This window comes from Ranitomeya variabilis, chromosome 2, assembly GCF_051348905.1.
Source record: "Ranitomeya variabilis isolate aRanVar5 chromosome 2, aRanVar5.hap1, whole genome shotgun sequence".
NCBI lineage: Eukaryota > Metazoa > Chordata > Amphibia > Anura > Dendrobatidae > Ranitomeya > Ranitomeya variabilis.
The window spans coordinates 386854080-386871938 of record NC_135233.1 but is presented as its reverse complement, the minus strand read 5'-3'; the positions used below and the strand labels follow the sequence as shown (position 1 = coordinate 386871938).

The 17859-nt window shown below is 45.7% G+C and overlaps 1 protein-coding gene across 1 annotated transcript in view; it reads right to left on the bottom strand.

Moving 5' to 3' along the window:
• Nucleotides 1-17263, bottom strand: part of EXOC3L2 (exocyst complex component 3 like 2) — a 78226-nt gene extending 60963 nt beyond the window's left edge. The window contains exon 1 of the mRNA XM_077286365.1: nt 17118-17263. The gene's annotated coding sequence lies outside the window, so the exon portion shown is untranslated. The remainder of the gene's footprint in view (nt 1-17117) is intronic.
• Between the last annotated feature and the right edge of the window lie 596 nt (nt 17264-17859).

Here is a 17859-nt window from a genome sequence, read left to right as displayed (position 1 = left end):
GAAAAAATCAACTACGAAGGCACCATGTCTCTTCTATAAAATGGATTATACCAGGGGCAGACTGGTGCAACCTGCGCAGTCACAACGGGGCCCAAGAGGTCTGGAGACCACTACCTCCTTCAAAGCAGGCGGAATAGTGCATTATTATCAGCTATTGGACTGCAAAGGGCCCATGATGTTGTGTGAAAAAGTGTTCACCCCCTTCCTGATGTCCTATTCTTTTGCATGTTTGTCCAGTTTCTGGTTTCAGCTCACCAACAAGTGTAAATATTAGACAATGAGAACACAAGTAATCACAAAATGCAGTTTATAAATGAAGGTCTTTATTATTAAGGGAAAAAGAAATCCAAACTTACAGGGTCCTGTGTGAAAAAGTGATTGCCCCCTAAACCTAATAACTGGTTGAGCCGCCCTTAGCAGCAACAACTCAATCAAGCTTTTGCGATAACTGGCAATGAGTCTTTTACAACGCTCTGGAGGAATTATGGCCACTCCCCTTTGCAGAATTGTTGTAATTCAACCACATTGGTGGGTTTCGGAGCATGAACCGCCTTTTTAAGGTCATGACACAGCATCTCAATCAGATTAAGGTCAGGACTTTGACCTGCTGACACGTTCCCTTTAAGTGATTTCTTGATTAAGAACAGGTATGGCATTAATCATGCCTGATTGTGGCTAGGGAATGTGAACTCAGCTTCCCAATGATGTGATAAACCACAGTTAATTTATGTTTTAAGGTGGGTGGGGGAGCAATCACTTTTTCACATAGGGCCTGTCGGTTTGGATTTCTTTTTCCCTTTATAATAAATACCTTAATTTCAAAACTGCATTTTGTGATTACTTGTGTTAGCTTTGTCTAATATTTACCGTATATACTCGAGTATAAGCCGACCCGAGTATAAGCCGACCCCCCTAATTTTGCCACAAAAAACTGGGAAAACTTATTGACTCGAGTATAAGCCTAGGGTGGAAAATGCAGCAGCTACCGGTGAATTTCAAAAATAAAAATAGATGCTCCATACTGTTCATTATGGCCCCATAGCTGTGCCATATAGTGCTCTGCACCATTATTGCCCCATAGCTGAGCCATATAGTGCTCTGCACCGTTCATTATTGCCCCATAGCTGTGCCATATAGTGCTCTGCACCATTATTGTCCCATAGCTGTGCCATACAGTGCTCTGCACCATTATTGCCCCATAGCTGTGCCATATAGTGCTCCGCACCGTCCATTATTGCCCCATAGCTGTGCCATACAGTGCTCTGCACCATTAGTGCCCCATAGCTGTGCCATACAGTGCTCTGCACCATTATTGCCCCATAGCTGTGCCATACAGTGCTCTGCACCATTATTGCCCCATAGCTGTGCCATATAGTGCTCTGCACCATTATTGCCCCATAGCTGTGCCATATAGTGCTCTGCACCGTCCATTATTGCCCCATAGCTGTGCCATACAGTGCTCTGCACCATTATTGCCCCATAGCTGTGCCATACAGTGCTCTGCATCATTATTGCCCCATAGCTGTGCCATACAGTGCTCTGCACCATTACTGCCCCATAGCTGTGCCATACAGTGCTCTGCACCATTATTGCCCCATAGCTGTGCCATACAGTGCTCTGCACCATTATTGCCCCATAGCTGTGCCATACAGTGCTCTGCACCATTATTGCCCCATAGCTGTGCCATATAGTGCTCTGCACCATTATTGCCCCATAGCTGTGCCATATAGTGCTCTGCACCGTCCATTATTGCCCCATAGCTGTGCCATATAGTGCTCTGCATCATTATTGCCCCATAGCTGTGCCATATAGTGCTCTGCACCATTGCCCCATAGCTGTGCCATACAGTGCTCTGCACCATTACTGCCCCATAGCTGTGCCATATAGTGCTCTGCACCATTATTGCCCCATAGCTGTGCCATACAGTGCTCTGCATCATTATTGCCCCATAGCTGTGCCATATAGTGCTCTGCACCATTGCCCCATAGCTGTGCCATACAGTGCTCTGCACCATTACTGCCCCATAGCTGTGCCATATAGTGCTCTGCACCATTATTGCCCCATAGCTGTGCCATACAGTGCTCTGCACCATTATTGCCCCATAGCTGTGCCATATAGTGCTCTGCACCATTATTGCCCCATAGCTGTGCCATACAGTGCTCTGCACCATTACTGCCCCATAGCTGTGCCATATAGTGCTCTGCACCATTATTGCCCCATAGCTGTGCCATATAGTGATCTGCACCGTCCATTATTGCCCCATAGCTGTGCCATACAGTGCTCTGCACCATTATTGCCCCATAGCTGTGCCATACAGTGCTCTGCACCATTATTGCCCCATAGCTGTGCCATACAGTGCTCTGCACCATTATTGCCCCATAGCTGTGCCATATAGTGCTCTGCACCATTATTGCCCCATAGCTGTGCCATACAGTGCTCTGCACCATTATTGCCCCATAGCTGTGCCATATAGTGCTCTGCACCATTGCCCCATAGCTGTGCCATACAGTGCTCTGCACCATTACTGCCCCATAGCTGTGCCATACAGTGCTCTGCACCATTATTGCCCCATAGCTGTGCCATATAGTGCTCTGCACCATTATTGCCCCATAGCTGTGCCATATAGTGCTCTGCACCATTATTGCCCCATAGCTGTGCCATACAATGCTCTGCACCATCCATTATTGCCCCATAGCTGTGCCATATAGTGCTCTGCACCATTATTGCCCCCATAGCTGTGCCATATAGTGCTCTGCACCGTTGCCCCATAGCTGTGCCATACAGTGCTCTGCACCATTACTGCCCCATAGCTGTGCCATACAGTGCTCTGCACCATTACTGCCCCATAGCTGTGCCATACAGTGCTCTGCACCATAATTGCCCCATAGCTGTGCCATATAGTGCTCTGCACCATTCATTATTGCCCCATAGCTGTGCCATACAGTGCTCTGCACCATTATTGCCCCATAGCTGTGCCATACAGTGCTCTGCACCATTATTGCCCCATAGCTGTGCCATATAGTGCTCTGCACCATTATTGCCCCATAGCTGTGCCATACAGTGCTCTGCACCATTATTGCCCCATAGCTGTGCCATATAGTGCTCTGCACCGTTGCCCCATAGCTGTGCCATACAGTGCTCTGCACCATTGTCCCATAGCTGTGCCATATAGTGCTCTGCACCGTCCATTATTGCCCCATAGCTGTGCCATATAGTGCTCTGCACCGTTGCCCCATAGCTGTGCCATATAGTGCTCTGCACCGTCCATTATTGCCCCATAGCTGTGCTGCTGCTGCAATAAAAATAATAAAACACATACTCACCTCTCTTGCTTGCAGCTCCTCGGCGCCATCTTCCCAGCGTCTCTCCGCACTGACTGATCAGGCAGAGGGCGGCGCGCACACTATATGCGTCATCGCGCCCTCTGCCTGAACAGTCAGAGCGGAGAGACGCCGGGAAGATGGAGACAGCGCCCGGCGTGTGGAACGCGGACAGGTGAATATGACATACTTACCTGCTCCCGGCGTCCCGCTCCTTCCCCCGGACAGCTGGTCTTCGGTGCCGCAGCCTCTTCCTCTATCAGCGGTCACCGGCACCGCTGATTAGAGAAATGAATTATGCGGCTCCGCCCCTATGGGAGGTGGAGCCGCCTATTCATTTCTCTAATGAGCGGTCCCACGTGACCGCTCAGGGGAAGAGGCTGCTGCACCCGGAGACCGTGGGACGGGCAGGGGGAGCGACAGGAGCGCCGGGACTAGGTAAGTATGCCTCAGCGCCCTCTCCCCCTCACCCGCCGACCCCACCGCCGACCGTGACTCGAGTATAAGCCGAGGGGGCACTTTCAGCCCAAAAATTTGGGCTGAAAATCTCGGCTTATACTCGAGTATATACGGTACTTTTGTTTGGTGATCTGAAACATTTAACTGTGACAAACATGCAAAAGAACAGGAAATCAGGAAGGGTGCAAACACTTTTTCATACAACTGTATATTGTTCTTACACAGGGGCCACCAGTGTATAATACAGCGTATACAGTAGTAAGTATTTAACACGCCACTGATTTTCTATTGAATATGAATATATTTCTACAAGTGCTATTGACCTGAAAGTATCACCAGATGTCGGTAACAACTGTCATGATTCTCAATGGCGAGAGAACATAGCCCAGCATATATGAGAACTAGCTCTTGGAAGATGGAAACTATACTGACCATGAACTAAACCTGCCGCACAACTAGAAGTAGCCGGGTAGCATGCCTACGTTTTTTAACCCTAGATGCCCAGCGCCAGCCGGAGAACTACCTAATCCTAGCAGAGGAAAAGACAGTCCTGGCTCACCTCTAGAGAAATTTTCCCAAAAGGCAGACAGAGGCCCCCACATATATTGGCGGTGATTTTAGATGAAATGACAAACGTAGTATGAAAATAGGTTTAGCAAAATCGAGGTCCGCTTTCTAGATAGCAGGAAGACAGAAAGGACACTTTCATGGTCAGCAGAAAACACTATCAAAACACCATCCAGAAATTCCTTTAAGACTCTAGCATTAACTCATAACACCAGAGTGGCAATTTCCGATCACTAGAGCTTTCCAGACACAGTAACGAAACAGCAGCTGTGAACAGGAACAAAATGCAAAAACACACAAGGACAAAAGTCCAACTTAGCTGGGAGTTGTCTAGTAGCAGGAACAAGCACAGAAGGCTTCTGATTACATTGTTGACCGACAAGAAACTGACAGAGGAGCAAGGTTATATAGCGACTCCCACATCCTGATAGGAGCAGTTGAACAGAGGGGATGATGCACACAAGTTCAATTCCACAAGTGGCCACCGGGGGAGCCCAGAATCCAATTTCACAACAGTACCCCCCCCTCAAGGAGGGGGCACCGAACCCTCACCAGAACCACCAGGGCGATCAGGATGAGCCCTATGAAAGGCACGGACAAGATCGGAGGCATGAACATCAGAGGCAGTGACCCAAGAATTATCCTCCTGACCGTATCCCTTCCATTTGACCAGATACTGGAGTCTCCGTCTGGAAACACGAGAGTCTAAGATCTTTTCCACAACGTACTCCAACTCACCCTCAACCAACACCGGAGCAGGAGGCTCAACGGAAGGCACAACCGGTACCTCATACCTGCGCAACAATGACCGATGAAAAACATTATGAATCGAAAAGGATGCAGGGAGGTCCAAACGGAAGGACACAGGGTTAAGAATCTCCAATATCTTGTACGGGCCGATGAACCGAGGCTTAAACTTAGGAGAAGAAACCCTCATAGGGACAAAACGAGAAGACAACCACACCAAGTCCCCAACACAAAGCCGAGGACCAACACGACGACGGCGGTTGGCAAAAAGCTGAGTCTTCTCCTGGGACAACTTCAAATTGTCCACCACCTGCCCCCAAATCTGATGCAACCTCTCCACCACAGCATCCACTCCAGGACAATCCGAAGATTCCACTTGACCGGAGGAAAATCGAGGATGAAACCCCAAATTACAGAAAAACGGGGACACCAAGGTGGCAGAGCTGGCCCGATTATTGAGGGCGAACTCCGCCAAAGGCAAAAAAGCAACCCAATCATCCTGATCCGCAGACACAAAACACCTCAAATATGTCTCCAAGGTCTGATTAGTCCGCTCGGTCTGGCCATTAGTCTGAGGATGGAAAGCAGACGAAAAAGACAAATCTATGCCCATCCTAGCACAGAATGCCCGCCAAAATCTAGACACGAATTGGGTCCCTCTGTCAGAAACGATATTCTCAGGAATACCATGCAAACGAACAACATTTTGAAAAAACAGAGGAACCAACTCGGAAGAAGAAGGCAACTTAGGCAAGGGAACCAGATGGACCATCTTAGAGAAACGGTCACACACCACCCAGATGACAGACATCTTCTGAGAAACAGGCAGATCCGAAATAAAATCCATCGAGATGTGCGTCCAAGGCCTCTTCGGGATAGGCAAGGGCAACAACAATCCACTAGCCCGAGAACAACAAGGCTTGGCCCGAGCACAAACGTCACAAGACTGCACAAAGCCTCGCACATCTCGTGACAGGGAAGGCCACCAGAAGGACCTTGCCACCAAATCCCTGGTACCAAAGATTCCAGGATGACCTGCCAACGCAGAAGAATGAACCTCAGAGATGACTCTACTGGTCCAATCATCAGGAACAAACAGTCTACCAGGTGGGCAACGATCAGGTCTATCCGCCTGAAACTCCTGCAAGGCCCGCCGCAGGTCTGGAGAAACGGCAGACAATATCACTCCATCTTTAAGGATACCTGTGGGCTCAGAATTACCAGGGGAGTCAGGCTCAAAACTCCTAGAAAGGGCATCCGCCTTAACATTCTTAGAACCCGGTAGGTACGACACCACAAAATTAAACCGAGAGAAAAACAACGACCAGCGCGCCTGTCTAGGATTCAGGCGCCTGGCAGACTCAAGGTAAATTAAATTTTTGTGGTCAGTCAATACCACCACCTGATGTCTGGCCCCCTCAAGCCAGTGACGCCACTCCTCAAAAGCCCACTTCATGGCCAAAAGCTCCCGATTCCCAATATCATAATTCCGCTCGGCGGGCGAAAATTTACGGGAAAAAAAAGCACAAGGTCTCATCACGGAGCAGTCGGAACTTCTCTGCGACAACACCGCCCCAGCTCCGATTTCAGAAGCGTCGACCTCAACCTGAAAAGGAAGAGCAACATCAGGCTGACGCAACACTGGGGCGGAAGAAAAGCGGCGCTTGAGCTCCCGAAAGGCCTCCACAGCATCAGGGGACCAATCAGCAACATCAGCACCCTTCTTAGTCAAATCAGTCAATGGTTTTACAACATCAGAAAAACCAGCAATAAATCGACGATAAAAGTTAGCAAAGCCCAAAAATTTCTGAAGACTCTTAAGAGAAGAGGGTTGCGTCCAATCACCAATAGCCTGAACCTTGACAGGATCCATCTCGATGGAAGAGGGGGAAAAAATGTATCCCAAGAAAGAAATCTTTTGAACCCCAAAAACACACTTAGAACCCTTCACACACAAGGAATTAGACCGCAAAACCTGAAAAACCCTCCTGACCTGCTGGACATGAGAGTCCCAGTCATCCGAAAAAATCAGAATATCATCCAGATACACAATCATAAATTTATCCAAATAATCGCGGAAAATGTCATGCATAAAGGACTGGAAGACTGAAGGGGCATTTGAAAGACCAAAAGGCATCACCAAATACTCAAAATGGCCCTCGGGCGTATTAAATGCGGTTTTCCACTCATCCCCCTGCTTGATTCGCACCAAATTATACGCCCCACGGAGATCAGTCTTAGAGAACCACTTGGCCCCCTTTATACGAGCAAACAAATCAGTAAGCAGTGGTAACGGATATTGATATTTAACCGTGATTTTATTCAAAAGTCGATAATCAATACACGGCCTCAAAGAGCCGTCTTTCTTAGACACAAAGAAAAAACCGGCTCCTAAGGGAGATGACGAAGGACGAATATGTCCCTTTTCCAAGGACTCCTTTATATATTCTCGCATAGCAGCGTGTTCAGGCACAGACAGATTAAATAAACGACCCTTAGGGTATTTACTACCCGGAATCAAGTCTATGGCACAATCGCACTCCCGGTGCGGAGGTAGTGAACCAACCTTGGGTTCTTCAAAAACGTCACGAAAGTCAGACAAGAATTCAGGAATCTCAGAGGGAATAGATGATGAAATGGAAACCAAAGGTACGTCCCCATGAGTTCCTTTACATCCCCAGCTTAACACAGACATAGCTCTCCAGTCGAGGACTGGGTTATGAGATTGCAGCCATGGCAATCCCAGCACCAAAACATCATGTAGATTATACAGCACCAGAAAGCGAATAACCTCCTGGTGATCCGGATTAACACGCATAGTCACTTGTGTCCAGTATTGTGGTTTATTACTAGCCAATGGGGTGGAGTCAATCCCTTTCAGAGGTATCGGAGTCTCCAGTGGCTCCAAATCATACCCACAGCGTTTGGCAAAGGACCAATCCATAAGACTCAAAGCAGCGCCAGAGTCGACATAGGCGTCCGCGGTAATAGATGACAAAGAACAAATCAGGGTCACAGATAGAATAAACTTAGACTGTAAAGTGCTAATTGAAACAGACTTGTCAGGCTTCTTAGTACGCTTAAAGCATGCTGATATAACATGAGTTGAATCACCACAATAGAAGCACAACCCATTTTTTCGTCTAAACTTCTGCCGCTCGCTTCTGGACAGAATTCTATCACATTGCATATTTTCTGGCGTTTTCTCAGTAGACACCGCCAAATGGTGCACAGGTTTGCGCTCCCGCAGACGCCTATCGATCTGAATAGCCATCGTCATGGACTCATTCAGACTCGCAGGCACAGGGAACCCCACCATAACATCCTTAATGGCATCAGAGAGACCTTCTCTGAAAATCGCCGCCAGGGCGCACTCATTCCACTGAGTAAGCACAGACCATTTGCGGAATTTTTGGCAGTATATTTCAGCTTCATCTTGCCCCTGAGACAAGGACATCAAGGCCTTTTCCGCCTGAAGCTCTAAATGAGGTTCCTCATAAAGCAACCCCAAGGCCAGAAAAAACGCATCCACATTGAGCAACGCAGGATCCCCTGGTGCCAATGCAAAAGCCCAGTCTTGAGGGTCGCCCCGGAGCAAGGAAATTACAATCCTGACCTGCTGTGCAGGGTCTCCGGCAGAGCGAGACTTCAGGGACAAAAACAATTTGCAATTATTTTTAAAATTTTGAAAGTGAGATCTATTCCCCGAGAAGAATTCAGGCAAAGGAATTCTAGGCTCAGACACAGGTGCATGAACAACAAAATCTTGCAAATTTTGTACCTTTGTGGCGAGATTATTCAAACCTGTAGCTACACTCTGAAGATCCATTTGAAACAGGTGAACACAGAGCCATTCAAGGATTAGAAGGAGAGAAAGAGAGGAAGGCTGCAGTATAGGCAGACTAGCAAGTGATTCAATTAAGAGCACACTCAGAACTAGAGGGAAAAAAAAAAAAAAAAAAAAAAAATTGTAGCAGACTTCTTTTTTCTCTCCTTTCTCAGCCAGTAATTTAACCCTTTTTTGGTGGCCGGTCAAACTGTCATGATTCTCAATGGCGAGAGAACATAGCCCAGCATATATGAGAACTAGCTCTTGGAAGATGGAAACTATACTGACCATGAACTAAACCTGCCGCACAACTAGAAGTAGCCGGGTAGCATGCCTACGTTTTTTAACCCTAGATGCCCAGCGCCAGCCGGAGAACTACCTAATCCTAGCAGAGGAAAAGACAGTCCTGGCTCACCTCTAGAGAAATTTTCCCAAAAGGCAGACAGAGGCCCCCACATTTATTGGCGGTGATTTTAGATGAAATGACAAACGTAGTATGAAAATAGGTTTAGCAAAATCGAGGTCCGCTTTCTAGATAGCAGGAAGACAGAAAGGACACTTTCATGGTCAGCAGAAAACACTATCAAAACACCATCCAGAAATTCCTTTAAGACTCTAGCATTAACTCATAACACCAGAGTGGCAATTTCCGATCACTAGAGCTTTCCAGACACAGTAACGAAACAGCAGCTGTGAACAGGAACAAAATGCAAAAACACACAAGGACAAAAGTCCAACTTAGCTGGGAGTTGTCTAGTAGCAGGAACAAGCACAGAAGGCTTCTGATTACATTGTTGACCGGCAAGAAACTGACAGAGGAGCAAGGTTATATAGCGACTCCCACATCCTGATAGGAGCAGGTGAACAGAGGGGATGATGCACACAAGTTCAATTCCACAAGTGGCCACCGGGGGAGCCCAGAATCCAATTTCACAACAAACAACCCATCCAATCCAGACAGGCTAAGAAATCAAACCATAGCTGTCTATAAATTATGTGTAACAATGAGAAATGTCACAGGGAAAAGTACTGAACACTCTTGCTGAAATGTAGTTAACCCCTTAGTGAAAGAGCCAATTTGGTACTTAATGACCATTCCAATTTTTACCATTCTGACCACTGTCATTTATGAAGTTATATCTCTGGAACGCTTTAACGGATCCCACTGATTCTGAGACAGTTTTTTCGTGACATATTGTAGTTCATGTTAATGGTAAAATTTCTTTGATATGACTTGTGTTTATTTGTGTAAAAATGGAAATTTGGCAAAAACTTTAAAAATTTTGCAATTTTCAAACTTGTAATTTTTATGCCCTTAAATCAGAGACATAGGTCACACAAAATACTTAACCCCTTCATGCCGCGGCCCTTTTTCGTTTTTGTGTTTTCGTTTTTCGCTCCCCTCCTTCCCAGAGCCATAACTTTTTTATTTCTCCGTCAATATGGCCATGTGAGGGCTTATTTTTTGCGGGACGAGTTGTACTTTTGAACGACATCATTGGTTTTACCATGTCGTGTACTAGAAAACGGGAAAAAAATTCCAAGTGCGGTGAAATTGCAAAAAAAGTGCAATCCCACACTTGTTTTTTGTTTGGCTTTTTTGCTAGGTTCACTAAATGCTAAAACTAACCTGCAATTATGATTCTCTAGGTCATTACGAGTTCATAGACACCTAACATGTCTAGGTTATTTTTTATCCAAGTGGTGAAAAAAAATTCCAAACTTTGCTTAAAAACAAAAAAAAAAAAAAGTGCCATTTTCCGATACCCGTAGCGTCTCCAATTTTCGTGATCTGGGGTCGGGTGAGGGCTTATTTTTTGCGTGCCGAGCTGATGTTTTTAATTATACCATTTCAGCGCAGATTCGTTCTTTTGATCGCCCGTTATTGCATTTTAACGCAATGTCGCGGCGACCAAAAAAACGTAATTCTGGCGTTTCGGATTTTTTTTTCGCTATGCTGTTTAGCGATCTGATTCTGAACGCGGCGATACCAAATATGTGTAGGTTTGGGTTTTTTTTAATTGTTTTATTTAGGATGGGGCGAAAGGGGGGTGATTTAAACTTTTATATTTTTAATATTTTTTTCACATTTTTAAAAACTTTTTTTTTTCACTTTTGCCATGCTTCAATAGCCTCCAAGGGAGGCTAGAAGCAGGCACAGCCCGATCGGCTCTGCTACATAACAGCGATCATCAGATCGCTGTTATGTAGCTGAAATGCAGGTGTGCTGTGAGCGCCGACCACGGGGGGGCGCTCACAGCAGGCCGGCATCAGTAACCATAGAGGTCTCAAGGACCTCTATGGTTACCATCCTGATGCATCGCCGACCCCCGATCATGTGACGCGGGTCGGCGATAACGTCATTTCCGTCCGCCCGGCCGGATGCGGTAGTTAAATGCCGCTGTCTGCATTTGACAGCGGCATTTAACAGGTTAATAGCGGCGGGTGAATAGCGATTTCACCCGCCGCTATTGCGCGCACATGTCAGCTGTACAAAACAGCTGACATGTCGCGACTTTGATGTGCGCTCACCGCCGGAGCGCACATCAAAGCGGGGGTCCCGACATGCGCAGTACATGTACGGCGCATGTCGCGAAAGGGTTAATAAATAACATTTCCCACATGTCTACTTTAAATCAGCACAATTTTTGAAACATAACTTTTTTGTGTTATGACGTTAAAAGGGTTAAAATTTGATCAGCGATTTCTCATTTTTCCAACAAAATTTACAAAACCATTTTTTTTTAGGGAACACCTCACATTTGTAGTGAGTTTTGGGGGTCAATATAACAAAAAATACCAAAATGTTACACCATTCTAAAAACTGCACCCCTCAAGGTGAGCAAAACCACATTCAAGAAGTTTATTAACTCTTCAGGTGCTTCGCGAGAACTAAAGCAATGTGGAAGGAAAAAAATTAACATTTTACTTTTTTCACCAAAAATTTACTTTGGAACCAAACTTTTTCATTTTCACAAGGGTATCAGGAGAGAATGGACCACAAAATTTGTTGTGTAATTTCTCCTGAGTACACCGATACCCTGTATGTGTGGGAAAGCCACTGTTTGGGTGCATGGCAGGGCTCAAAAGGGAGGGAGCACCTTTTGACTTTTTGAACGCAAAATTGTCTGGAATCAATGGTGGGCGCCATGGCGCGTTTGGAGACCCCTTGATGTACCTAAACAGCGGAAACCCCCCAATTTTAACTCCAACCCTAAGACATCCCTAACCCCAATACACCCCTAACCCTAATCACAACCATAACCCCAACACAACCCTAACCCCAACACCACCATAACCCCAACACCACCCTAACCCGAACCGTAACCCCAACACAACCCTAACCTTAATACAACAATAACCCCGACACAACCCTAACCCTAGCCTCAACCCTAACTTTAGTTCTAACCCTAACCCTAGCCCCAACCCTGGCCCAACCCTAACCCTAGCCTGACCCTAATCCTACCCTAACACTGGCTCTAACCCCAATCCTAGCCCCAACCCTTACCCTAACTGCAAAGGATGCAAAAAAAACCTTTTTTTTACTTTATTATATTTACCTAAGGGGGTGACAAAGAGGAGTTTGATTTACTATTTTTTTTTATTTCGATCACTGTGATAGGGTCTATCTGTGATCAAAATGAACCAATTGGAAAAATCTCCTATTGTTGTCGGGTGTTGGCTGGCAGATCTGGGCGGGTGTACTGCGCATGCGCCCACCATTTTCTTCCGGGAAGATGACGTGGAGGGCCAGGGGATGGAGGATAAATGACAGGGGATGAATAACAGTAATCATGAGAGTGGGGATGGTAAAAACTGACCCAAATCATGTTCTCCGGGGTCTTAGCTACCCCCAGTAGCCTAGATCACAGAGATTTTCAAACAATGGGTATCACTATACACTTATTTCTCAGCACCTTTAAAAAGCGGCGCTGAGGAATAAGTACCCTTAACTGCCGCCGTTAAAAGACATATCAGCGGTCGTTAAGGGGTTAATACTTCATACAAAAGCCTTTGATGGTGATGAAGCTTCAAGACACCTCCTGCATGGAGAAACTAGTTGCAGGCATTGTTCAGGTGTGATTTTTGCCCATTCTTCCACTCAAACACTCTTCACCTCCTTAAGGTCCTGTGGGCTCCGTCTATGAACTGTGAGTTTTAGTTTCTTCCATGCATTTTCTATTGGATTCTGGTCCGGTGATTGGCTCGGCCATTCTAGCAGCTTTAGTTTTTTTTTTTGTACTGAAACCAATTGATAGTTTCTTTGGCTGTGTGTTTGGAATCATTGTCTTGCTGAAATGTCCACCCTCCCTTCATCATCCTGGTAGATGGCAGCAGATTTATTTCAATAATGCCTCGGTACATTTGTCCCTTCATCTTTCCTTCAATTATATGAAGTTTGCCAGTGCCGTATACCGAAAAACAGCCCCTCACCATGATGTTTCCACCTTCAAACTTCACTGTTGGCATGGTGTAACTTAACTCCAAGCTAATGCCCTGACTCACCTCAACAGAAATCACCTGAAATCTGAAGCCACAAGTGTTTGTTGTGCATCCTCCAGCAGACAGCCCTGATGTCACCTTCTGTCACTGTCTCACCGGTAACTGGTTTATTCCAGCACGGTATCTCCAGTACGGCCATAAAATGTCTGAACTGACAAGCGTTTAGTGTAAAAATGTGTAATAGAGAAGCAAGGAGTCCTATAGTGAAGGTAACATCTGAAGGTGACCGGTCAGAGCTGAGAACAGGACAAGCGACTGCCCCTCCGACCTTCCTTAGTTAGATCACCAACAATCTGCCGGGGTCCATGGTATTGGGGACTGCAGTGAACTTTGGGGTTTTGAATTGGCACTGTTAATTAGGAACCACATTGTACTATTATTTGGAGGCAGCATTGTATTATACTGGGGGCTATATGGCACTGGTAATTGGGGACTACATAGCACTACTAAGAAATTATGTGGCACTGTTATGTAGAAACTGCTTTGTGCTACAGTTTGGGCGCTGCATTGTATTACCACTGGGGGAGATATGGCACTGTTAGGGGACCATATGACACTGTTAATTGGCGACTTTATGGTGCTACCAATAGGAGACAATGTGGCAATGCATTGTACTTCTATTAGTGGACTATATGGCACTGTTATTTATACCCTTCATTGTACTTCTATTAGGGGACTATATGGCACTGTTATGTATGCCCTTCATTGTACTTCTATTAGGGGACTATATGGCACTGTTATTTATACCCTTCTTTGTACTTCTATTACGGGACTATATGGTACTGTTATTTATACCCTTCATTGTGCATCTGTAACACCCCAGCGTCCTGGTTGTTACAGTGGCATTGCTTTCCTCACGGGGAGAGTGATGTCACGCTTGGAAGTGAAGGAAGCTCTCTTTTATCAGGTAATCACAATGCACACAACATGTTCACACTCCAGGCCAGAAGGGGGAGCTCTGAACCCGGATTATGGGGAACTTCCCTAATATACATTCTGGTCTGGAGGGAAGGTAAGAGGGGCAGTCTGCCAGATGACAGAGAAGAGAGCAGTCAGACAGTGAGTGTCGGAAGGACTGAAGGGGCCGTGCAGCCAGAGTTGCTGCAGCTCCTGGAGAAAGAGAGAGAATTCAGAAGGAAGAACAGCGTTAGTGAGCGTGGAGGAGAGTGGAGCACAGAAGAGTGACACCAGGGGAGCATAGCAGCGTTTGGGCTACCTCTCTGGCCGAGCGCAGGTTCCGGTGGCCGAAAGCCCGAGGTTGTGTCGGACTCTAGGAGGCACAGTAGAAACCAGCAGGACAGCTGGACTACAGGTAACCTGTCCGCCCTAATACCCAGGAGGCACTGTGGCACATACAACCCAGGTCGTGATAGAGACCCTATAAAAAGGCTCGAGCCTCCTGTCATACAGGTTTGTGTCCTAACATTCATGGAGGACAGAGAGAACTGTGAGGACCTTGCCAGAAGCCATAGGCAGTAAGGGACTACAATATCACCGCGCTGGTAGGAAGGCTTCTAACTCCACCTGGTAAAGGGGACTCTGAATTTGCTTCCAAGCCGGCTGGACCCTGCCTGCCTTGTGATCTGGTGCCCTGGACTGCGGCTGCCTGAAGCTACAGTAAACCAGGTAAAGAGACTGCAAACCTGTGTCCTCCGTTCTTTAAGAAATAATAATAATAATTTTTACTTATATAGCGCCAACATATTCCGCAGCACTTTACAATTAAGCGGGGACATGTACAAACAATAAATTCGGTACAAGTTAAGACTATTTAAACAGTGACATTAGGAGTGAGGTCCCTGCTCGCAAGCTTACAATCTACAAGGAAATGGGGGGACACAATAGGTGAAAAGTGCTTGTTGTTTCAGGTCTGGCAATTATAATACATAGGGATTTTCATACAAAGCTGCATGATCCGGTCATCAGCCCGTGTGTTTAAGTGCAATAGTCGAGTATCAAGTGCAGTTATCATGTGTATGGAGGGTGTGGAGACAGATGAATAGTAGGGGGCAGATTCAGAGTAATACAGTACTGCACCACTCACCATCCTCATCTATACACCGGTAGCCCTGGGGACACACTTCACCTGTGGGAAGTTATTCCATCTAGCTGCCATAACATCACCCCAGAGGACCCCTTTAAGCAGCGTCGGTCCCCACTGACCAAACACCACAGGTGGCGTCACGAACACAAACTTTATTCAATTCCCTTTTACATGGGCACCCAGGGCTACGGACTGGGTCGCCGCCGTGACACATCCCCTTAAGTACCGGGCCCGGTACCGAGTGCACCACGGCCCTGGCAGGCGTTCCACATCTATTAGGAGACTATATTGCACAATTATTTATGCCTTTCATTGTACTTCTATTATCAAACTATGTTGCACTGTTATTTATATCCTTCATTGTACTTCTATTACAGGACTATATGGCACTGTTATTTATGTCCTTCCTCGTACTTCTATTAGGGGACTATATGACACTATTATTTATGCCCTTCACTGTACTTCTATTAGGGGACTATATGGTACTATTATTTATGTCCTTCCTTGTACTTCTATTAGGGGACTATATGGTACTACTATTTATACCCTTAATTGTACTTCTATTAGGGGACTATATGGCACTATTATTTATGTCCTTCCTCCTACTTCTATTAGGGGACTATTTGGCACTTTTATTTATGCTCTTCATTGCACTTCTATTAGGGGACTACATGGCACTATTATTTATACCCTTCATTGTACTTCTATTAGGGGACTAAATGGCACTATTATTTATACCCTTCATTGTACTTCTATTAGGGGACTATATGGTACCATTATTTATGCCTTTCATTGTTCTTCTATTAGGGGAATATATGGCACTAATATTTATGTCCTTCCTCGTACTTCTATTAGGGGACTACATGGCACTATTATTTATACCCTTCATTGTACTTCTATTAGGGGACTATATGGCACTATTATTTATACCCTTCATTGTACTTCTATTAGGGGACTATATGACACTATTATTTATACCCTTCATTGTACTTCTATTAGGGGACTATATGGTACTACTATTTATACCCTTCATTGTACTTCTATTAGGGGACTATATGGTACTACTATTTATACCCTTCATTGTACTTCTATTAGGGGACTATATGGTACCATTATTTATGTCCTTCCTCGTACTTCTATTAGGGGACTATATGGCACTATTATTTATACCCTTCATTGCACTTCTACTAGGGGACTATATGGCACTATTATTTATACCCTTCACTGTACTTCTATTAGGGGACTATATGGCACTGTTAGGGACTGTATTGCACTACTATTCAGAGGTTATGTGTCACTGTTATTTATGTACAATATTAAACCTGAATACATTTGTGGTTATGGATGAAGGAGGATGTATAGGGTGTGTAGGGTTCCCTATTGTGTCCTGTCACCCCCACCTCAGAAATCTCATGCCATCAGTGCCATATCATGACATAACCGATTCTCGATCTACAACATGGTAGATGGACCATAGACCTCCTGATCTCAGGATGTCATAACCTCCTCCACATTGCTCACCTGCTTGTGAATATGGACCTGTCGCCCCCAGTATTGTGGGGACCAGCTTCATTCAGTTCTGCTCCACCAGCACCCTGATCTACAAAGTAGTTTCCCAGTCACAGAACCCCCCATAAATAGGACTTACCGCTTCCAGTCTGGTCACTGGCAGTGACTGCCGGGGAATGATAATCTTGCAGCTGGGGACATGCTATAAAAGTTAAACATTTATCAGTAAGTCACAGAATTCGCAGAGCAGGAAGTCTGCAGAACCTGTTCTCTCTCACTGGAGCTTCATTAAAATGCACTTATACATTTGTATGTGAGAGACAGAGGATTGGTGCACTCAAAAGAAGGGGTTTGGTTCGTTTGCTTTTATGTGGAGGAGGAGAAATTCTTTATAAGAAGAGCTGTGAGATGGAATTCCCCTTTAAATATAACAGGATGTAATAGGCATCTGGTGATAGATTGCTTCCCCACTCAGAGGTGGCGGAAGGATACAGCCCAACAGTTAGCTGAAATAACTTACAAGGAGGCAACAAGCTTGATGGTTACACAGTTTCATGTGAGGGAACAGGATTTCAACAGGAGAAGACATTTTACTTGCGACAATTGGTTCACATTTGTGACAGTTTGATGACAGCTGGAAAAGGCCGCTTGCACTCTCTTCAGCAGCATCTGCATCACTCAGCTACAATCTTTATATATCTATTTCGGCAGCACAGCACGCAGTCTCAATGCTGGTCACAGCCTCTCACAAAGTCAGCTCTCAATAGCAGCAATCTCCTGCAATAACTTGTCTCCAGTCTTCTGCCATGGCTGTTGCTCCTCACATTCAGGCATCAGTTTTCTAGTCTTCTGCTATGGCAGTCCTCCTCACACTCAGGCAT